The 24,389-nt window shown below is 37.0% G+C and overlaps 1 non-coding gene across 1 annotated transcript; it reads right to left on the reverse strand.

Moving 5' to 3' along the window:
* Positions 1–23,316: 23,316 nt before the first annotated feature.
* Positions 23,317–23,423, reverse strand: LOC128289555 (small nucleolar RNA R71). Its single transcript, XR_008279200.1, has one exon. It is a non-coding gene; the product is annotated as a small nucleolar RNA R71 (small nucleolar RNA).
* Between the last annotated feature and the right edge of the window lie 966 nt (positions 23,424–24,389).

Below are 24,389 nucleotides of genomic sequence, written 5' to 3' on the forward strand. Positions count from 1 at the left end.
ATTAGGAAGATGATTTTTCCATACATACTTCGACCACAAGACACGAACCCATAAGGTGCCTTTTTGAGAGGTGAGATTAAACGCGATTTTCATAAGGAAAGAATTATTCTGATCAGAAAGATGCCTTCATCCAAGCCCTCCACGAGATCTTGGTTTGCAAATGGACTCCCAACCTACTAATGCATTTTTAGCATGTCCCATAAAGCTTCCCCAAATGAGCTATCTTGCAATCTTTTCAATCTCGTCACACACCCCCTTCGGGACTAGAACAGTCTGCATGAAATAGTTAGGAATAGCGAGAAGGACAGATTGAGCCAGCGTGACCCACCTTGCAAAGGATAGTTTCCTGGCTTCCCAATTCTGAAGTTTGCGTTGCACTTTATCAACAATAAAATTAAGGGTACTATTAGTAACCCGATTATGTAAGAGAGGAACTCCCAAATAAGAACCCAAATTCTGAACCTTCTAGAAGCCAAAGAAATAGCTAGTCTGGTTACATAAGCTCTCATCGACACCTTTGGAAAAGTACATATTGCTCTTTCTAGCATTGACCTTATATCCAGAGAAGTCACAGAATCTTTGAAGAGTTTCCTTAAGTAAGATAGCCTGATCCATCTCAGCTTTTCCAAAAATAACAAGGTCATCAGCAAAAAAAGGGTGGGATAAGCATGGCCCTGATCTAGAAACCTGAATCGGATGTCATCTTCCTGCAGATATCTCAGACTAAATAAAATGTCCTAACCATTCCATGCAAAGGACGAAAACATAGGGTGATAAAGGACATCCTTGTCGATCCCCCGCACAGGCCTGAAGGATTAAGACGGAACCCCATTCCATAGGATTTAAATAGATGAAGAAGATATAACACTCATAATTACCTTTCTAAAAAATTCGGGAACCCCAGCAGCTACAAGAGTCACATCAATAAAGTCTCAGCTAATCCTGTCGTAAGCTTTCTCGAAATCCAACTTAATGGCCATCCAATTCCTCTCAATTTTCCTACTACTCATCGAGTGGATAACTTCTTGCGTAATTAAGATATTGTCAGAAATGTTGTGACCTGCAATAAATCCAGCTTGCTCGGATGAAATATACTTCGGAAACACATGTTTGAATCTATTGGCGATCACCTTCATGACCAATTTATACATAACCGAACATAGATTGATTGGTCGAAATTGGCTGAAATCTTCTAGACACTCTTTCTTAAGAACAAGCACAATTAAGGTGTTATTGAGATCCTCCTCAATCTTATTACCAGCAAAGATCCCCTGTACCCAATTGCAAACCGCCTCTCCAACAAAATCCCACTGACTCTGAAAAAATTGTGTGTGATACCCATCACTTTCCAGAGCCTTCAAAGGAGCCATATTAAAGAGGGCCTTCTTTATCTCCTCATTCGATACCGACTTTTTAAGAAAATCAATGTCTTCATCCTTGAAACGAGAAAATACATCCAATGGAAAAGTACTCATGGGAGTAGGAGATTCACCATATAGTCTCTCAAAAAATCTAGCTGCCTCATCACTGAGAACACTTTGATCAGAAATCCACTCTCCATTACTTATGCGTAAAGCCAATATGTGATTAAGTTTCCTCCTTTGCATGGTGCGACTATGAAAGTACTTAGTATTACGATCTCCGAACTGAAGCTAGTCACATCTGGCCTTCTGTCTCCAAAGGAGCTCTTCATGATTAAGAACAATTTTCAAGTCATCTCGAACCTCCATCTCCAGATCAACAAGTCTACTAGAGGATGACCAATCCATAGCCTTTTGAATATTCCTAAGCGACTTCATGAGATATCTCTTACGCGTTCCTAAAAATTCGTAAACAGACCTGTTCCACTCTTTGAAATGAATAGTGAAGTCAGATAAAGAGTCAACCATATTACCTGTAAATCTTCATTTAGTACAGACCAACTCTTTGAAATTTGCGTGTCTTGTCCACCCTGCAAGAAAACGGAAAGGTCTCCCTTTTGGAAGGCTAAGAACAGGGTTAGTAGAAATAAGAATAAGTCTATGATCCAATTAAGATGATAAACTAAAGTATGTGGGAAAGCAGAGATCCAATAATCATTTGCTAAAGCCCGGTCAATCCGTTCATGAATGTTACCTCTTTTCCAAGTAAAAGCAGGACCTATGAATCCAAGATCCTGCAGATTACAAGATTCGACAAAATTCCCAAAAATCTTGCATCTCTTACCCGTTGACCGATCACTCTTTTATCATTAGGAGAGAGAATAGCATTGAAGTCTCCTAAGATAAGCCAAGGTAATGGACCAGAAGGTAAAACTTCTAATAAATCGGATGGTTATGCATAATATTGATGCGAATATTATCCTTCCAACCCAAATGCCCCTTGCAAAACCAATAGACTCAATGCGATGAGAGAAATCAAAACCCAACTTATCAATAATAGCATTAGCTTTTTTACCACTAACTCGTGGCTCAAAAAGACAAATAATATCCGGATTATGCTCAAGATTATACTCACGAAAAGCCCGTAAAAATTTACTACTCGCGCAACCTTGGCAGTTCCAAGAGAAAATAGATAAATTTAAATCCATAAAAAAAGATAAAAAGGAACGAAAAGAGTAAAAATCTAAAAATTAAAATCAAAATATCCAAAAAAAAAATGAATCAATCTTGGATACTATTACCCGAACCTTGACCAGTCACCTCCAAGTTAACACCTCGCAAATTGGAAACTGTCTGAGCTAACCTGATCATAAAGTCACTCAAAGGAACTCTAGAGGAATTTTTATTTTTAAAATTAATCCCTTTCCCATGCGTAACTTTATTTATCTTTTTTGTAGCCCCAAACCCTCCATCTTTAATAACCACTGACTTCCCCAAAGTATGTGGCTTATTACCCCCAAAAACTGTGGTGTTCTTTTTCCTTAAAAAATTCCCTCTAGCTGATTCCTTCTTATTGAAAGATACTGCAGTATGTTTCTAAGGATCTAAGCCTCCAATAGGATCGGTGACTTTAATTTCAACCAATTCTGGCACCATCAAATCAGCTTTGTTCTGTATGCCTAAAGCATCACCATCGTTATCCTCCTATCCAACAAAAATAGGGTTAAGACAAGAATTATTCATATTAAAAAAATTAGTAAAATTTGGAGATGAATTAAAACTTAGAGTGTCGGTCGACGTGCTAATAGCATGAGCACTTAAAGACTTAGAAGATCCCCCTGTAGTGTCAACTTGAAACCCGAATTTAGTGCTTGGTTTGTCTAGCACATTAATTCGACTTGACCCATCGTAGGTAGTGGCCTCATTCGATGTGGAAGCATTTGGACCTCTTGCACCATTAGCCTCAACATTACCAGCAATGAAAGGGACTATTGGGCCGTCCATAACAGGCCTGCTCATTTTATAAATCTCAGGCCCGACACTCTTTTTAACTCCCCATATCCGCTCATTTCCCTTATTATTTTCCCTTATCTACTCAGTAACTTTTCCAACATCCACCGCTTGACCCTCTATTCCCTTCTTTGTTCCAACATTCAAATTCAGATTTTCTATATTTGTCAAGGCGTCAAAACTGGAGCTTGATTTTCCTTGATCCCGAAGATTCTCTTTACTGGAATTAATGTTCCTAGATTTGTACCTATTTTATTCTCGACAACCATCCATAGCCTGTACGTTGCTCCGTCTTCTTCGGTTTCCCTCTTCACCGGAATATCACTGATTTGTTCCTTTCCGGATAACGATCCCGGTTGCTCTATGACACAGAGCTCTTTAATATGGCCATATTTTCCACAAGTAAAACAAATCGTGGGTAGAGCTTCATATTCAACCTTTTGATGTAACCCGTTTACAAGGACTTGAGTAGTCAGGGGTCTATCGAGATTAATATAAACAGCCATTCGGGCAAACCTTCCCCTAGTTCTGCTGTCTGTATTGAAGTCCAAACGGACAACTTTACCGATCATACCTCCTATTTCTTCGAGTATTCTTCTTTTATACAGGAACCCTGGAAGACCTGGTAGTCTTATCCAAGCTAACACCATGCTTGGATATGCTTGAGATAGAGTGAAATCCTTTGTCCCAGGTTGGACAGTCAGGTATTGTCCATAAATCATCCAAGGCCCCTGTGACAAAACCTTAGCATAGTCATCTGGGGATTGAAACTTAGCGAGGAAATATCCATTCTCAATGTCCATGAGATGGAAAGGCATGGAAGGGTTCCATAAATTGCTTATGCGGTTGTTTAAAGCTCCATAACCAGTATTCCTTCCAAGCAGTTTTATAACAACTGTTTGCTCCATTTCTTTATATAATATTTGTTGAATCCTCTCAGAAAAATCAATGGCGTGGATTCCATTGACCATAGATCTATGTATGTCTCCCTCCAAAATTTCTAAGTCAACATCGACACTGAAACCAGAAAAGACCACTCCAACCTTATTCAGATCTCCAGGATTAGTCCCCAACAATTTGTCCTCCCAGGAGATTGAAGAACTAGCTCTCGTTTCCACCAACATATCGGTGATTTCCCAATTATTATCTTCTTTGAATCTAATTTTCTTTGTATTAGGATCATCGTCCACCCGCACTCTGCCACCATCTTCAACCACCGGCAGAGAACAGATACCATCAACATCTAGAGCGTTTTCCATTTTCTTTTATATATATATTTAATATCACTTAATGATAGAGATTTTTAATTTATCACATTTAATACTTTCTTCTCGGTGTATAACTAAATCTACAAATACATTTAATAAATATAAATTCTTTTTCTTTAAATTTTTATGCTTTTATTTCCCTAAATAGTACTATTAATGACACCAAACTTTTTGGGGGCATTACAATTCTTAATCTTAGGTTTATTATGCTTTGAAATATGGGCTTTGAAACAATGAGGGGACTAGAGTGTTAGTGTGTCTAATGTGCCTAAGTTATGGGCTATTGTAGATGACCTTAAGATTGCTTGGAACAAAGGATACAAACAAGTTGCAGTGGTAGTTGACTGCTTGTAGGCTATTAATTTGATTACTACACTAGATGCGCATAGAAATGCTTATGCTTTGGCAAGGAGAATCAATAGTCTGCGAGGTAGGAACTGAAATATTATGGTGAAGCATGTTCATCTCAAAGCTAGCATGGTAGTTGATTTAATCTTGAAGTTGAAACCACAATGATCAAGTTAGCTGCAAAGTTTTATAAAAATTCCATCAGTGGTAGAACTGACTCTTGACTTGAGAGGGATATCGGCTCTAGTGGGTCTGCTTGCATATGTTTCAATTTGTTTAGTTTGTTAGCTATTTTGGTTCATAGCACCTTATGTCTTGAAAAAACCTATGACAAACTTGAGTGGAGTTTCATTAGGAAGATTCTATGTTTCTTAAAGTTTCTCGAGAAGTTGGTTTGTCTTATCATGCAATGCATTTCCACTTCATTTATTTCAATTCTCCTCAATGGATCAAAGCTTGAAAATTTTGTTCCAACAAGAAGAATCCGACAAGGAGATCCGTTGCCTCCTTATATTTTCAACCACTATATGGAGTATCTCAAATCACCTTATCTTGAGAGAAATTGAAAATAAATCTTGGCAGCCAATTAGTGCATCTAGAGGAGGCCCACCACTCACCCACCTCTTTTTTGCAGATGATGTGATTCTCTTTACAAAACCTAATAAAATTTTCGCTCAATCCATCATGATTACTCTTAATACCTTTATGGAACAATCGGGGAAAATCATAAATCTACAGAAATCCAAAGTTCTTTTCTCTACTAAAAAGGAGGAAAACAGTAAAGCTAGAATAGTGAACACCGTTAAAATACAAGAGACAAAATACCTTAGGAAATATTTGGGTTTCCTGATTCACTTGTCTAAAGTCTCTAAAAAAGGGTATGATTTCATCATTAAAAAAGTTCAAGGGAAGTTGAGTTCTTGGAAAGAAAATTATTATCTCTATCTGGAAGACTAGTTCTTATCTAGGTGACTATGGCCACAACTCTTAATTACTATATGCAGTGTAGATTTTTGCCAGCTATCACTTTAGCTAGGTTGGATTGCATCAAAAGAAGAAAAAATTAAAGGGGAGGGAAGAACTAAATATTCAAGGAAATTGTATCTTATAAGTTGTGATAACTTAACAATACCCAAGTAGATTGGTAGGCATGGAATTAGAGTTTAAAAATTCAAAAACCAAGCCTATCTATTGAAACTAGCCTAAAGAAAGATTCACGAACAAAAATAAATGCGGGTCAAGGTTTTAGCTAACAAATATCTACGAAGGAATGATTAAAGTCCAACTAAAAAGAATGTTTCATCCATGTAGGGCTCTCTTAAGAAAATCAACTCACTGCTTCAAAATGGGCTTAGATGGGCTATTGGTAATGGAATTAGTATCAGCTTCTAGGATGATGGCTAGTGTGACTTGGGCCTACTAAGAACCCAAGTGGTTAAGCTATTGTCAAGAACTGAACAAAATCCATTTTTGAAGAGTGCCAAGGGTTTAGTTTAGATGAATGGTAGTGTTGGTTAGTGTTGAACTGCTAGTACGCCCCGTGGCGCGGTGGAAAAATAAATTATAGCGATTCCAAGTCGCAAATCCATGTAGAAGGAACGAATCGGGTTGAAAAAGGTTGAAAATCTACCTTTAAGATCTAGAAACAAAACTGATGCAAAAGTGATTCCTTTATTTATGTTGAAACCTTAGCCGCAATGTAAAAAAATTGGCTTTTTCATGATCTACTCGAAAGAGCATAATCAGAAAACCTTTCAAAACACTTCAGAGAGAAAATTGGTTATTTTGCTAGAAAAGACAGGATTTCAAGTAAAAAGAAATTGAGATTAGACTTACATTTTTTTTTATTCAAAGCTACTTTTAATGACCATTAACCTGTAATAGTCCACTTTTAAGGGGTACCCGAAACAGTGGTTTTGGAACCCTATTATCTGATCATCGAGACCATAAATATTATTATTTAATATTCACAAGTCTACTATAGTGTTATATTGAATTTCATTCTGGTAATTTTATTAAACAGTTAAAACTTAAGGTATAAGGACTAAATCGTAGAAAATCGTAAAAGTTAATCGCTATTGACAAATTATTTTTTACAATAAGTTGGCATTGATATTCAATAGCTCAGAGGTGCTCCAATAAATTTCATTTTATCCCCTTCAATTTATTGATTTACTAAGTTCCTTAAATCATGTTTAAGTGTTTATTCTTTATCTATCTTTATAAAAAGTCAAATTTTATGGCCAAATTCAAATACCTCTTGAGAAACTTATAGCCACTACTGATGGGATTGATAAAAAATGAGCTTATGAATAACATCATCACTCTATGGCCACTTATCTAAGTCTCTAACAAAGCAAACATATCAAGATTGAACTCCTTAACATATTTATGATTTTGCAAAAATGAAGGTGTCTACACCCTTGACAATTCTAGATAATTGATTTCCTAGAATTCATAAAAAAAAGGTAAAAAGATAGCAAAAGCACCTTGTAACCGTGCGAGAAGTTCCAACTCCTCATCGTTAGGATCCAAATCCTCCACGCCCTCAAAACTCGTGTTATCTCCATTTCCATCATTACCCGACTCTTTCAAGTTAGTCGTTATAGTCTCAATAGCCTCACCGTCGAAACCCATTTCCCCTCAGCAACCTCAACATTGTCACGAACACTCAAACCCAAATTGTGCCTGTAGAATGCATCTTTGCTAACACCCAATCAGGTGATATAAAAGTCAATGACTGTCCATTAAGATTAATTTGTATGCTAACACAGTTGCTCGAGAGAGGAGCTTGCAAGTTGATATCGATATTCCCTTCTATTCTAACCATAGAATTTTTTCTCTTCTCTAAATTGTTGTTAATTGTAATAGCCTTGAATTAAGCTGAAGGTTGAACACCTAAAAAGCTTGAGTCACCACCACTTAGCTTAGTTGACTGTTGACCTGACATCAAATGTAGTAGTTATTTTAGTATACTTTTGCACTTAAAGAGCCTTTTTTAGCACTTTTATTATTAATTATTGCATTTTAGGTGTTTAGTAGTTTAGTATTAAATATTAATAAAATAAGTGTTTTTTTTCACAATTTTGAGTGTTAGTGACGTATTAGGTCGACATGGGCATTTGATAGTTCTAATATGTTAATTTGAGTGTGCAGGATGATGAATTTAGGGCTCAATGGACATAGAATCAAGGGATGAGTGTTGCACAAGCTTCTCAAGTCGAAAAAAGATGAAATGAACCTAAGAGCCCAAAGAAAGCATGTTGTGTCGGGCCACGCAATGTCTATGGCGTGACATTGGCTTAACGTGAAGCCTAAGTCCTTCAAGGTTAATTTTGCTCACACAATCAAACTTATACAAAGACCTAGGACGTACTGAAGACCTAATTCGGGTTGCTAACACTTCTATGAATAAAACCTTAAGGGTTTGACGTAACTAAGTCATCTTAGACGTATCCAAAAACCCTCGTAGTTTAAGAGCGGGATTTAGATTTAGTTTTCTTTTATTTTCTTAAACTCTTTGTTCTTTTCTCTTGGAATCAATTTCAATCCAAGATTTCTTTTATCTATTCGAAGTTATTCGGTTTATTTTCCTTTGCAAGTGAGAAGATTCGTTTTCCCAATCTAGAGATTTCATTTTCCCAATCTAGAGATTCATTATTCCGCACTTAATCAATACAAATTAGGATTATTCTATATCTTTTTCTCTTTTGGTTTATTCGTGTTATTTACATGTTTATATCAATTGAGTTTAAGATTATGAATACCATGAGTAGCTAATTCCTGTAAGGGAGATGATTGCCTCCGGACATACCAATATCCAGAGTGTGAATACTACACTAAATGATATGGAATCGAGGCAGTGTTCGCAAGTATACGAGTCAGGTTGTAATATAGTTTGAACGAAGTAGGTAAGTACTCCGAGAATTGTACCCAAATGAGACGAGTACTAAATTAATGTCAACTGAAATGTAAATTGAAGTAATAGTAGTTTAAATAAATTATAGTACGATAAAAATTTAAAGAAAATATTTTTGGGTTTTTATAAATAATGAAATAAAAATAACAAATTCAGATAAATAAATTCTAACTTAATTAAATCTAAGTATGGGTGACTAGCTCGCTTTAGTGATCATAACTAATTCCTATTTCAGATTTCTACTCAATCAGCTAGCCGCTACCCTAACAGGATCTCTCGATCTTCCATTAAACTAACGAGTTGGAAAGAACTAATTATCTCTCGACCTCACAGTCTAAACCAGTTCAGGGCTAAAGTGTTCACGGATAGGTCATACCAATTTTAGGTTAATTCCCACCTAAATGACTTTTTAGGGTCATCAGGCCTAGGGTTGAAGTTCTTCCTCTCCCAAACAGCTGATCCAAAAGAAAACCTTATATAACAATTAATTAATCACACATCCACTCACTAATCCCCCATAAAAGGATTAGTTCCACTAACAAAACGAGTCAACAAGAGCTACTTATCTTCCAACCTCACAATCCAGACTAGGTTGGGGTCAAGGTGTTCACGAATGGGCAATATCAATTTTGGGTTAATTCCCACCTTGATGACTTTCTAGGGTTGTCAGGCCTAGGGGTTGTTTTACATTCTTCCTTTCCCAAACAATTGATCCGTTGAATAACCCTAAAAACAATTAAAATGTCATGCTTCCACTCTCTAATCCCCCATAGAAGGATTAGTTCCTCATGGCTTTCATAAATAATAAAGAGTAGATGGACCAATTAATCATAGTGAACGAATAGTATAGAGTTTAAAAAAAGCCTGATCGATATTGATAATGAATGCTAATCCACAAGAGTTGCTCTCTTTTACAACTTAAATCTTTTGAAAGAAAATAAAGAACAAAATAAACGAAACTCTAAAAACGGAAGAAAACAAAATTAAATCTAAAGAGAGAATCTCAACTAATCAAATGATCTGTATAATGTGTGCTAAAGGAGCCTATTTATAGCCTTCAGGTAGCCATCGTTCTTAACCTTAGGTTAGCTGACATTCTCGAGCTTTAAGTTTGATTATGCAGACCAAAACGCCCTACTTTGTGTTCTATTCTCGTAACAGAGTCGATGTCACGACACACCAGGACGTGTGTTGTAACATAGCAACCAATCTACTCTTTTACAACTGTCTTTAGGGGTATGTCGTGACACCCTCAGCCCGTGTCGCGACATTGAAGGCAGTTTCTTACTTTATTCATTTTGTGCTCTATGTTACTACATCAGATCACCCATGTTGTGACATAGCTTCCAGGATTGACCCAAAACGCCTTCTAATGGTCTCATGCACACTCACGAAGTATGTTAACCCCCCTTAGGCCTCATTTGGCCCTTAAAGTCAATAAAAAACTCAATTTGCACATTTTATTGAATGTAAGTAAAACTAAAGAAACCCAATTAAAACATAACAAAAATGATTGTATTCAAGCTCCTTAAATTTTAAAACTAGTTTAATCTACTACACCAGATTACAACAGATCAATACCAAACAATGCATTAGGTCATGCTTAGGTATATTCACAAATTTAATCAATCAAATAATCACAAATTCAACTATTTATCATACATACTAACATATTTTTTTCCCTAAATTCTCTATATCATTTGGTATATTCACTTACTCAATACCTATTTATAGTGTAGTATTTAGAACTTAGTAGTCTAATAATAAAAAAAATTTAAAGTTATTTACTATCATGCCAAGTGTAAAGGCCCAGATTTCCCGACCCAAACAAAAAAAACCAAAAAAAATAAAAAAATGAAATAACAACAAGTCCAATTACAAAAAAATCAAACCCAAATTACAAGCCCAAATTTTAAAAACCTATTATCTAAATTACAAAACCCAAATAATAAAAAACCCAATGGCCCAAAACAACCCTAGCTCACAACACCTAAACAGAAAACACAAAAAAACCTAGCCTCTATCACCACCTACTCCACCAACTGCTCTGCCACCTTTGCCTACAAGGAGAACTGATTGTAAAAGGGGGTTCCTTTTTGAAAAACATAAAAGAAAATATACAAAAAAAAAAAAGAATGTAAATCAGCTATAAAAGCTATTGAACTGATTGTAAAAGGGGGTTCCTTTTTGAAAAACATAGAAGAAAACAAAAAAAAAAGAGAGATTGAATATAATAAGAAATGTGATTTTTTTTTTATGTTCATTTTTATCTTTTATTTTGAGATTTATAAAATAAAATAAAAAACTAAATTTTATATACCTCTATAGTCATTGCTTTTCCCTCCGTTCTGGAAGACCGATGGACCCTTAGGGGTTCGCCGAATGGTTGAGACGGAAGTGAGAAGAAACGAAGGATTCTTTGTTTCTTTTTTATTTTTGAGGGCTTTTTTGGCCTTTTCAACCCTAAATCGGGATTCTACTCGAAAAAAGGAACAAAAGGTGAGACCTTTGGACTTTCCGGCCATTGTGGACAGCGACGCCGTCACCGACGACTGGTGGCCACCACGGTGGTCAATGGCAGGAGCCAAGGCCAGCCAAAGGGGCTAGAGAGGAAAAAATAAAAAAAAAGGTTAAGTTTTTTTTTGAAAAAGGGTTAAAATGATTTTTTGGAGATTTTTTGGAGATTTTTTGGCATTTATAGGGATATAAAACGACTCCGTTTTGGGCTTGACTCCCAGATGCCAAAACGACGTTGTTTTGGCTTTTGACTCGCGTCTGACCCGATCCATCCTCAGGATTCGCGTGTTTTTGACTAAGGGTCTTTTTACCCTTTTAGTCCTTCCGCTTTTGTGACCTGCTTCAATTTAATACCGTTCTACTTTTTAATTTTATCACTTAATTTTACTTTATTTTTATTCTGGTCCCTTATTGAATGTTCGTTCAGTGGGCCATGGAATAATTTCCCAATTGGTCCTCGCCCTTTTACGCGCATTATATTTTGGTCCCCTTGAGAAACAGTGCTCATAAAGACAAGGGAAAATTTTCCTATTCAGTCCCTGTCCTTTTTAGCGCGTTGCACTTTGATCCTTATCAGCCTTTTTCATTACTTACAATTTATACCCCTTATTTTATTTCGATTTCAATTCGATCCTTGGTTTATTTAACTTCAAAATTTTTTTCTTACTAACTTTTTTTATTTTATTCATTCATTTAATTATTATTTCTTTATTTGCTTTTTTTTCGAAAAATCAAATTGTTTATACCCTTTTATTTGTGCATTTGTTATTTATTGTCGTTATTATTTATTTATTTTTGTCTTATGCACTTGTTATTTTATTATTTTATTAATATTGTTAATATTTTCATGTCATATTATTTATCCCTTTTAAACATGCATTTCCATTTTCATCTTTATTTTAAGTTAGTTCATCATTTTAAATACACATCATTTAAATATTACATTTGTTATTATTCAAAAATCTTCAAAATAAAGCAATATTCCGTATTTGGAGATTCGAGAAGTCATACCCTAACTTACGGGGTTTTGATTTTTCTCGTTGAACCTAAATGACCAAATATCCTTTTAAAATTAAAATACGTGAGATTAAAAATAATAATAATAAAAGGCAAGCTTATTCTCAAGGATTCAATGTGTCTTGTCCTAACTTAGGAGATGTGATATTTTGTTATCTCGAGACGAGAGGGTCTTTAACGTACGTTTTAATTTATTCAAGCAATTTTTAAGTAAAAATAACATTAATACAAATAGGGATCGTACTTTAAATTCTTTTCGAGTTTTCAACTTTCGACATTAAGTTATTAATTAATCAATTAGTTACCAATTTTGGGCGTTAGGATGTGCTAATCCTTCCTCGTACATCACCGACTCCCGAATCCATTTTCGGATTTTTGTAGACCGAAAAACATTGTTTTAATAAATCAAATCTTTTATTAAAAAGATCAAAGTATGAGGTGATTCGATCACACCTTATAAAAAAAATATTGGTGGCGACTCCCATTTTTCATTTTTTTTAAATAAATCGATTTCAAAAAATGGTTTCGACAGCTTGGCGACTCCACTGGGGACCAAACAGGAGAGTGGGAGAGTCAAGCCACAAGTTGATTATTTCTTGTCTTTTTGTCAAAAATTGATAATTTGGTTTAAATTTACGATCCTTTCATTGCATTTCATTTTTATGATCTGCATCATTTTGATATATTTGCTTTATTGGTTCGAGTCTTTGGATATATTTTCACATATTGCATTTCATAACCGGTCGGTTATACCCTTTTAAGTGGGAGTGAAAAACTATTCCTTCGTGAGGTCTTCACCTCCGTATAGGATAGTGGATCACTTTCGGGATACATCTGTACCTATGTTTTCGTGAGATTTTCATCTCCGTATAGCCATAGGGAAATGTATTCCCCTGAACTGAACTCGGTCCGTATGAGCCTATAATGGGTGAGGATCGAGGAATCTGCTGGTTCAAGTACCCTTACTTTAGAATCGAACCGCATATAATGAGCCCTAAAAGCTTACCTTAGGTAGAACCACACTAAACCCTAGTGGTCACCTGAATAGGTGCTCTATTTATTATTTCTTGTTTGCTTTAAATTCTAGCTTGGTATGCAATGTACTGACTTGTTTTGTTTTGACTGTGATTGCATGGCTGTTTCATCACAAAAAAGGTGTTGATTTACGTTCAGTTACTAAATAGGAAGCTTGTCATGGAGAAAGGATTTCTTGATAAAGTGGAAGATAATGCGGTTGTCCAAATATGGTCCGAGAAAACGCAATTAAAGAAGGGTGATAGTCTAACGGATGGGTATGTGTCAGAACTATGAGATTTCACTCGTATCAGTGTGACTCAGAATAGCCTTCAAACGTTGAAAGAAATATGAGACCGATGGAAAGATGAAATCAAGCAGCTATTTTACTGTAATTATGGTGACTAGCCTTATCTACTCGATATCAAAGTGGACAAGCACTTGTTTTGAGCTCTGGCTCAATTTTGGAATCTTGCCTATAGCTACTTTACCTGTGGGAAGGTAGATTTGGTACCTACTGTGGAGGAGTATACAACTTTGCTTCGTTGCCCAAAGATTTAAGCCGACAAAGCTTACTCCAGAGCTGCCAATGTCCCGACTTTCTTAAATAAGCTAATGAGTATCACGAGGACGAGTGAGCAATGGGTTGTAGCCCGGATTAAGCAAAAAGGAGATAGTAAATGCATCCTTTAGAAAAGTTTGCAAGATTTGATTTTGGCATATCTGGACACAAAGAAAAAAGTCGATGAGGCAGTTTCAGATTTGTTTGACCGGCTTGATAAAAAGGGTCACACTCGTCTCGGCAATCTTGGCCAAAACTTTCTGATCTTTGAATACATGTCGGAGGGCGGGTGAAGGTAGGTTCATCGGGTGTGCACAACTCTTGCTAGCATGGTTTCATAGCCACTTTTGGAAGGTAAAAAAAGTTTCTTATTGAGTATTCTCTGAGAACTACTCTCCATTGAAAGAATTAGTAGCTATTCCGAGGCGAGACAATATTTCGGAAGAAAAATGGATGGCGATTATCTAAAATCTCTAAGACAAGGACATTGAATGGAAGGCTCCTTGGATGATCCCTAGTGAGATTTTGTACCGGTGTGGAGACTTCGATTGGGTCCCTCTACTTAGGATATGGGGTGCTATTGGATATGCTTCTCTACTTGTGTTAAGGCAGTATAGATCGAGGTAGTTCATACCAACAACGCAAGGGCTGGCCCAGTGTGAGTTTTCATATAAGGGCAATAATTACAAGACAAAGGTTTGAGAAATATCTAATGCTTGGAACTAAACCCACAGAATGAAAAGATTTACCGCAAATCCAATGATGACCCCTAAATATGATGGGTGGTGAGGTAAAAGAGTCAATGACAACATCTCTGTGCCAAGTCAGGACATCACTCGACTAATGGAAGAACACTTGTAAGTGATTCCGTCTAAACTAGAGATCATAAAACAGGATTTTAAAAAGAGGAATTCAGAGCTAAGAAAGAAGATAGAACAATTGGAGGAGGCAAAAGATGCAACTAGAATTAAATGTTGATGTCTAGAAGTTAGAAGCCAAGAAATTGAGAAATTGAAAGAATAAGGCTGGGGAAGACTTGGACAGTCTAAAAACGAATTATAAGAAGTTGCGCTAATCGATAAGACTGCTAGGCTAGGGAAAACATCAGAACAATGGCGACAAGAGATCAATGAAGAAAATATTAAAGCTGATCGATGGAAAAGGAAGTTCCAAGATGCTCAGGTTCGAGAAGAGGCTTTAGAAAGGAGTTTGTCAGAAAGTAAAAGTGAAAAGATTGGATTAAAAGCCAAGGTAGTAGAACTAGAAAAGTCACTTCATCAGTATCGTAGTCGCAACTCCGCAGTTGAGTTGAAAGCAAGCCTAAATGAAATTGAAAAGCTAAAAGGAAAGATAGAATGGCTCGAGACCGCATTATAAAATTGTGAACTCCAAGTTAAACTCCTTGAAGCAAACAATGAATATTAGAAATATCAACTTCACCATTCTCAAGGTCAGATCAGGGATAAAGAGCATATCATGGGTGATGCTGTGGCTCAAGTACGAGAGGTGGCCGATTATTTGCAAACCCTAGCAGGTTAGGCTGACATACTATGCTTGAAAAATGAATCAGAATCAGATTGGGGTCGAGAGCTTGCTTGGCTTCTTAGGAAAGTTAAGGCTTTGAGTATTAGGGCAAAGCTGTATATGTAATCCGTTTTATGTAAAGAAAAATTTGTTTTCCAGTAAAGTTTTTCAAATAAAATTGAATCAAAGTCAATGCCTATTTTTACATTCATTGCATGCATTTGCATTGCATTGCATCATATGCATTAAATTTCACAAAAAGACCCTAATTAATCTAAATTATGACAGTTAACCTGGAAACCAACAAGAGCCAACCAACCAAATATCGTTACAGTACTCACGCCAAAACCAAAGTAATGGATCAAATACTGGAAAGACTAGAACATATTCAAAAAGACATGCAAGATTAGTTGCAAGCGCAGCCGCAAGAATAGTTAGCAAAAGTAAAATAGGAGATGAAGGATCAAATACAAGAATTCTAAAGAAGTATGATAAGCCAATTGACGCATTTGTTGGCTAGAGGACTTGAAAAGGGGAAGAGCATTGTGGTCGACTCAGGGGATGATAATGATGACCTTACTTACCCCCCGGTTTTACCCTGATACATGTCCAGGCACAACTAGATGTGTACCCACGAAGGGTACCCGTTACAATCAGACCATAACAGTATCAAGTCGGTACCTTGGCCCCGATGAACTACCAAACAAGCTTAGGCTCCAATCCGGGGGATAATCTAACCAATCCTGTTGTTCCTGATCTAGATGATATGGCAGAAATGGAAAAAGCAAGAGTCAATCTGCCAAAGCAACTTGAAGATCGGTGTAGATGGTTAGAAGAAAAATTTAGAGCAATGGAAAACACTAATTATCATTACGGAATTGATGTTAAGGACTTGAGTTTGGTCCTAGATCTAGTGCTCCCTCCAAAGTTTAAAACTCCAGAGTTTAAAAAGTATAATGGGACTAGCTGTCCTGAAGCTCACATCACGATGTTTTGTCAAATGATGACAGGATACTTTAATAATGACCAATTATTAATTCATTGCTTCCAAGACAATTTGATCAGGTCAGCAGATAAATAGTACAACCAATTGAGTCATGCCAAAATCAATTCATAGAAAGACTTAGCACAAGCTTTTATGAAGCAATATAGTTATGTGACGGTCATGAAACCTGACAGAATCACGTTGCAAAATATGGAGAAGATGCAAAGTAAGAGCTTCAGGAAATATGCCCAAAGATGGACAGAGGTGGCAACGCAAGTCCAGCTACCTGTTTTGGAGAAAGAAACTACAATGCTTTTCATCAATACTTTAATAGCCCCATTCATCAACTATATATTGGGAAGTGCTACTTAGAACTTCTCGAATATAGTAACGTCCAGTGAAATGGTTGAAAATACAGTGAGAAATGGTAAGATAGACGCGGGGGAAAGCGCAAAAAGATCAGCCCCGTGGAAGAAAGAAAATGAGTTGAATAATTTAAGCATATATAACAAGGGTTATTCAAAACCAATCACTGTAGGCCAGCTAAAGACAGTAACTACTAGCCATTAGGGCCCTCCAAGGCAAGAATCCAACCCAAAGCCAAATACAGAAAGGCTCTAGTTCACACCTATCCCGATAACATATAGGGAGCTGTATCAAAGTCTATTTGATGCACATGTGGTATCCCCTTTCTACTTGCAACCTATACAACCTCCATTCTCCAAATAGTACGATGAGAATGCTCAATGCGAGTACCACGCGGGAATCACGAGACACTCAATTGGGATTTGTACCACTTTTAAAAAGTTAATTGAAAGGTTCATTAATATGGGCATTGTGAAGTTTGATGATCCATCGAGACCTAATATGGCAAGAAATCCATTACCCAGTCATTCTGATAAAGGGGTAAATGTGATAATTGAGAGTGGAAGGAAGAGAACCAAGATGAATGTAGCGGAACCGAAAACCCCACTGAAATGGGTTTGGAAGAAAATGGTAGAGGGAGGATCAATCAAACATGATTCAGAGGAGTGACCCAAAAGGATGAGGAACTACTGTGAGTTCCATACTGAAGAAGGCCCTAGTGCAAAGTCTGATGGATAATAAAGAGCTAGAATTCTTTGAATATATAAAAGGCTCGGAAGGAGAAGATGTGTGCGCATTAGAAGAATGATCAACAGAAAAGGTATATAAAGTCAACCACCCAGTGGTTATTATTTCACGACCAAGAAGTAATGAAGCCAGAGTACAAATTGCACCAAGGGTCATAATCTATAAACTTGTAGCTTTTCCTTACAAGGACAGCAAGAAGGTTCCCTAGAATTATGACTGCAACGTGACGATCCCGGGAGAGAAGAACCCAGTTAGCATTACATAAAAGGGCCAGGATATGGGTTCTTACACAAGAATTAGAAGGCGCTATGATCCCACAAATACAAAAGTCAAGCCCATTAAAGGAAAAGCCTCGATAGTTGAACAAAAGAATGAGAAGACAGCCAGACTTGAATCGCTTGTTAATGAGTCGGTAACTGAGAAAGAGGCTAAGGAATTCTTGAAATTCCTAATGCACAGTGAGTATAGTGTTGTAGAACAACTACACAAGCAGCCAGCTCGCATATCAGTACTACCATTGCTCTTGAGCTCAGAGACTCATCGTAGCGCTTTGATGAAGGTGTTGAATGAAACTTATGTCACTAATGACGTCTCTGTGAACAAGTTGGATCACCTAGTTAACAATATAAGTGCCGAAAACTTTATCTTTTTAAATGATGATGAAATACCTCCCGGGGGGTATGGGATCTACAAAGGCTCTGCATATAACCACCCGCTGCAAAGTATATACATTACCAGGGGTGTTAATTGATAATAGATCTACACTGAATGTTTTACCCTTATCCACATTGAACAGATTGCCTGTGGATAGCTCTAATATGAAGATGTACCAAAACATAGTGAGAGCATTCGATGGTACTAAAAGGAGGGTGATGGGAAGGATTGAGATACCCCTTTTAATTGGTCCAAACATATATGAGGTATATTTCTTGGTGGTAGACATCAAGCCTTCTTTTAATTGCTTGTTAGGAAGGCCTTGGATTCAATCAACTGGGACAGTGCCGTCATCACTGCATCAAAAGCTAAAGTTGGTGACAGAGGGTCGATTGGTGACGATAAACATGGAAGAAGATATTATTGCATCCGTAACCAGTGGCACGCATACATAGGAACGGATGATGAGGCAATAGAATGTTCATTTCGATAGCTTGAATTTGTGAATGCAACCTTCATTGCCAAAGGGAACAAAATCCCAGTGCCCAAAATATCCAAGACCATGAGGACGGGCCTGCAACTGACAGTTGGGAAAGGAGCATTACCTGGGAAAGGATTCGAAAAATACCTACAAGGAAGGGTCAAGGCACCAATGCTAATGGACAAACAAGATCGCTTTGGCTTAGGATACAAGCTAGATATGGGCAAAAGAAGAGAGAGCTGGAAAAGAAGCAGGAAAGGAGAAGAGCACGATTGAGTAGGGAAGAGGTCAAGTGGGAATCGATAACCTTTCCCTATATATCCAGAACTTTTGTGTCAGGAGGAACTATTCACCCTGAACGAAAGATGTTAAGGAAAGAAACTACAGAAGAAATGTTGGGAAATCTGAACATCAACGTCATATCCAAAGAAGGAATTGGGGGAGAAAATTTATCAAGCATCTACCCCTATGTACCTGAAAGTATTCTAAACAATTGGACTGTAGAAGAGATTTCTGTATTTTTTAGAGCTAATTCAGAATAATGTTCAAAACACGCTTATTGCTCTAAGCCTAGGAGCAATAAGAATCCTTTTCTGAAATAGGCTTATGTCCAACATCTTTATTTCAATAAAATGCATCTTTGCGTATCATCTTGAGAAAATATTCTTTTATTCTTTCCATTTCATTCATAATCATACCATACAGATAATTATTCTTAGATTCTTTTGTTCTTTGGATTTTTCTTCATCCCTATAACAGGTTTCCAGATATTAATTATATGAGCGACGCTGCTACTAACTCAGAGTCTCCTTTTGAGCAAGATACATGTATATAGGATTCTTAGGATTTTGAAGATGATCAAGGCTGTAATCTATCTTTTGATTTGTTGAGGATGGTAGAATAAGATGAGAAACAAATCCTACCTTCCAAAGAGTCGGTAGAAATTGTGAGCTTAGGAGTGGAAAAAGAGGTGAAGATTGGAGCTTGCATTGCCACAGAGATAAAGCGAGACCTTATTGAGATAATCTAAGATATGCCCAGGTTAAGTACTGATATCATGGTATACCGGCTCCCCATAAAGGAAGAGTGTAAGCTAGTTCAATAGAAGCTCCGAAGGATGAGGCCTGACGTTTTGTTAAAAAAAAAATTTCTTACAAGTGGTTAAATACCCAGAATGGATAGCCAATATCGTCCCGTCCCTAAAAAAGATGGGAAAGTACGAATATGCATAGACTACAGGGATTTGAACAAAGCCAATTCAAAAAACAATTTCATGTTGCCTCATATCGACACTTTAGTGGAAAACACGGCAGGTTACTCACTGTTCTCTTTCATGAATGGTTTCTCACGATACAACCAGATAAAGATGCATCCTAAATACATGAAGAAAACCACATTTGGAACCATGTGGGGAACATTTTGCTATAAGGTGATGCCATTTGGACTGAAAAATGCAGAAGAAATGAATGAAAGAGCCATGGTAACCTTGTTTCATGACATCATCTGCAAAGAAATTGAAGTTTATGTTGGCGACATGGTTGCAAAATCCAAAACAAAAAAAGAAGATGTGTAAGTCCTAAGGAAATTGTTCTTAAGGTTGAGAAAATTCTAGTTAAGGCTTAATCTAACAAAATGTACCTTAGTAGCTAGGTCGGGAAAATTACTAGGATTCGTGGTCAGTGAAAAAGGGATTGAGATCAACCAGAACAAAGTCAAGGCTATACAGGAGTTGTCACCACCACGCACTCAAAAAGAAGTCCGGGTTTCTTAGGGAGATTGAATTACATCACCCGGTTCATTTCACAACTGACTGAGAAATGCGACCCCATATTTCGTCTCCTTAAGAAACAAAATCCAGGTGTATAGGATGAGGAATGTCAGAAAAATTTTGACAAAGTCAAACATTACCTATCCAATGCCCCAGTGCTGATGCCTCTCAGCTAAGATAAGCCGCTTATCCTATACTTAACAATATTCAGAAATTTCATTGGATGTGTGCTTGGTCAACATGATGAGTCAGGAAGAAAAGAAAGAGCGATATATTATCTCAGTAAGAAATTCACTGAATGTGAGACAAGATATTCGCCAATTGAGAAGTTTTGTTGCGCTTTGATCTGGACAACTCGAAGACTGAGACAGTAAATGTTTTACCACACAACTTGGCTCATCTCAAAACTGGACCCTCTAAAGTACATGATGGTGTCGACTACTTTGAATAGAAGAATGGCTCGGTAGTAAATTCTGCTTTCCGAATTTGATATAGTCTATATGAATCAGAAGGCTATAAAAGGGAGCGCAACAGCAAATTTTCTGGCCAATAGAGCTCTAGAAGATTACGAGGCTTTGAACTTTGATTTCCTGAATGAAGATATAATGTATGTTGCAACCACTAAAGAAGACTCTCAAGAAGGTCATCCTTGGAAGCTAAACTTTGACGAAACCTCAAACACTGTGAGTGATAAATCGTAATTTCTACATATTTTTATCCCATGCTTAGCCCATTTATGAATGGTTTCTCCTTAGATTTGGTGAATTCGATACCCCTGATCCTTTAATTTCATGTTTTGTACTTAGGTGAGAATAGGAGAGTAAAAAGAGCGAGAAATGGGCCGAAAATAGAGAAAATGGACCCACATGGAAAATCAATACGGCCTGGACTTCCTTACACGGGCGTGTCACAAGGCCATGTCTCTTTGGCAGGATCGAAGCATGACTTACACGAGTAGACTATACGCCCGTGCCTATTCAACAGCCTTGACCACGGGCTAAAGTTATCGCACACGGGCGTGTCCCTGTCGAGCCCAAGTATAACCCTATTCGGAAAAGGCCAATTTTGAGAGCTCTTAGGCATTCTAAAGCCTATTTAAACACCTAAGGAAGCACTGAGGAAAGGGGGGAGATGCGGAGTAGGAAGCAGGAAATTACTCAAGGAAAGCCGGTTGATTCATCTCAGAAGCTGGATTCATCATCAAGACTGAAGATTTCCCTTCAATTTTCATTCAGGAGTTTTGGGTTTTCTTATGTTTTGTTATCTTTATGCTTTTGAGATGTTTTCTTCTATAATCATGAACTAAACCCCCTAAATACCTAAGGGGAATGAAACCTAAGACGGATCTTGTTATTATTATCTGAATTGTATGATAAATATTTGACTTGTTCTTAATTATGTGTTTTTAATTCTTGTTTTAATATTCCAGGATATTGATTCAAGTTAAGCTCTTATTCAGAGGAGGAATAGACCTTGTCTAAGAGTTAAAATTGTCATAATTAAGTGGAGTTGATTGCGCGCCTAGAGATAGGGTGACAAGATTTTGTCGGATTAGGGTGAAACCTAATAAGGGAATCCATAGATCGAGTTCATGCAATTCTAAGGTGTTAATTAGAAAGAGATTTCAATTATTCAACCTAGGGTTAGGTGTTATTAGTCTAGAGAGAGATAATAATATAACTTAGGGATTTCTACAGATCAAGTCAAATGAATAAATCGTCTGATTCAAAGTCAAATAACAAGTGAAGTCTAAGTGGATTTTTCCTTAGGTATTGTCTTAATCAATCGAATTTTCCCAAAAGTATTTTCCCAAATTTTCTTTTTGTGTATTCTTAGTTTAGTAATTAGTTTAGATAACCAAACCTCTTAATTTTTAGGCTAGATAATAATAAAAAAGTAAATACTAGTACTCGTGGTTCCTTTGGGTTCGACAATCTGGTCTTGTTGAACTATTCTACTGTTCGATAGGCACACTTGCCTTAATCGTGATAATAAGTTAGTCTCAAGAACGATTCATTCATAAATCTTTAAAACCTGTCACTAATATCACGTATCAAGTTTTTGGCACCGTTGCCGAGGAACTAGGATATTAGGAACACTCCGTTTTTATTTCTTTAGCCATTTTACTTTTATTGCAATTTAAATTTTTATTTTATTTTCTAATTCTTCATTTATTCTCTTCTGACAGGTTTTTCTAGTTTATGACTAGAAGAAACACATCAGGACCATTACTGTTTGATGGTGAGATCGACCGCACAGTTCGTAGAAACCGGAGAGAAATAAGGTGAAGCTTATGATACACAGAAGAAGAGCAAGAGGACGATACTTCTACCATAACCGAGGAGATGGCTGAAAACCAAGAAAATTCGCTACCTCCTACGATTGTTGTTAATCAGAATCCTACTCTGCGCACTATGTATGATTATGCTGAACCTTCTTTAACAGGAACTGAATTGAACATAGTTAGGCCTGCTGTTGCTGTAAATAATTTTGAACTGAAACCTAACACCATTCAAATGATCCAATAGTTTGTTCAGTTTGATGGTTTGCAGGACGAGAATCCCAATGCTCACTTCGCAAATTTTTTAGAATTTTGTGACACTTTTAAAATTAATGGTGTTTCTGATATCACCATTCGCCTTCGGTTGTTTCCCTTTTCATTGAAGAATAAGGCTAAACAATGGTTGACCTCGTTGCCACAATGGATCAATCACTGCTTGGGAACAAATAACCGAAAAGTTTTTATTAAAATATTTTCCGCCAGCTAAAACAGCCAAATTACGCAATGATATCTCCTCTTTTGTGCAGATGGATTTAGAAACACTCTACAATGAATGAGAGAGATACAAGGACCTCTTGAGAAGATGCCCTTACCATTGGTTACCACTCTGGCTACAGGTTCAAACGTTTCATAATGGCCTGAATCCTTCGACTCGACAGCTGATCGACGCAGCCGCTGGCGGAACCATCAATAATAAAACACCTGAAGATGCTTATGAATTTATAGAAGAGATGTCACTGAATAACTATCAGTGACAAGTCATGAAGATAAAGCTAACGAAAGCAGCTGACATTTTTAAGATCGATTCGGTCACCATGCTCTCCAATCAGGTAGAATTATTAAATAGAAAAATTGATGGTTTACTTGGTTCCTCACAGGTACACCCAGTAATGCAATGTGAAGCAGGTGGATCGAGCAGTTCAGAATCCCCATCTTATGGCCACAACATAGAGAATGAGCAGTTAAATTACATGGGTAATAGTCATCGATCACAAAACAATCCTTATAGAAATACTTACAATACAAGTTAGAGGAACCACCCAAATTTTTCATGGGGAGGCCAAGGAAATCAGAGACCACCACCCCCTCCAAGCTTTCAGCAACCACCGTACCAGTAAGAGAAAAAGTCGAACCTTGAGGAGATGCTAACCAAATTCATCTTGGTGTTAGAAACTTATTTTCAGAATACCGAGATGACACTCAAAAATCAAGAAGCATCAATCCAGGGGCTCGAAACTCAGATTAGACAGCTCGCCAAGTTGATTTCCGAATGACCACAAGGTAGCCTACCAAGCAACACTAAATCTAACCCAAGGGAACAACTCAACGCGATTGCCATTCAAGATGAGGAAGGGTTAGTTGCAGAACCAAGGCCAAAAACGGTGGTAAGTAAATGTAAGGATGAGGTAGGCCATAATGAGCTAAAGCCGGTAAGTACAGAATATAAACCTTGTGTACCATACCCCAATGTGACAAGGAAAGACTGATCAGACGAACAATTTGGTAAATTCCTTAAACTTTTAAAGAAACTACATATTAACTTACCGTTTATTGAAGCCCTTTCGTA

The sequence above is a fragment of the Gossypium arboreum genome, chromosome 2, assembly GCF_025698485.1.
Source record: "Gossypium arboreum isolate Shixiya-1 chromosome 2, ASM2569848v2, whole genome shotgun sequence".
Classification (NCBI taxonomy): Eukaryota; Viridiplantae; Streptophyta; class Magnoliopsida; order Malvales; family Malvaceae; genus Gossypium; species Gossypium arboreum.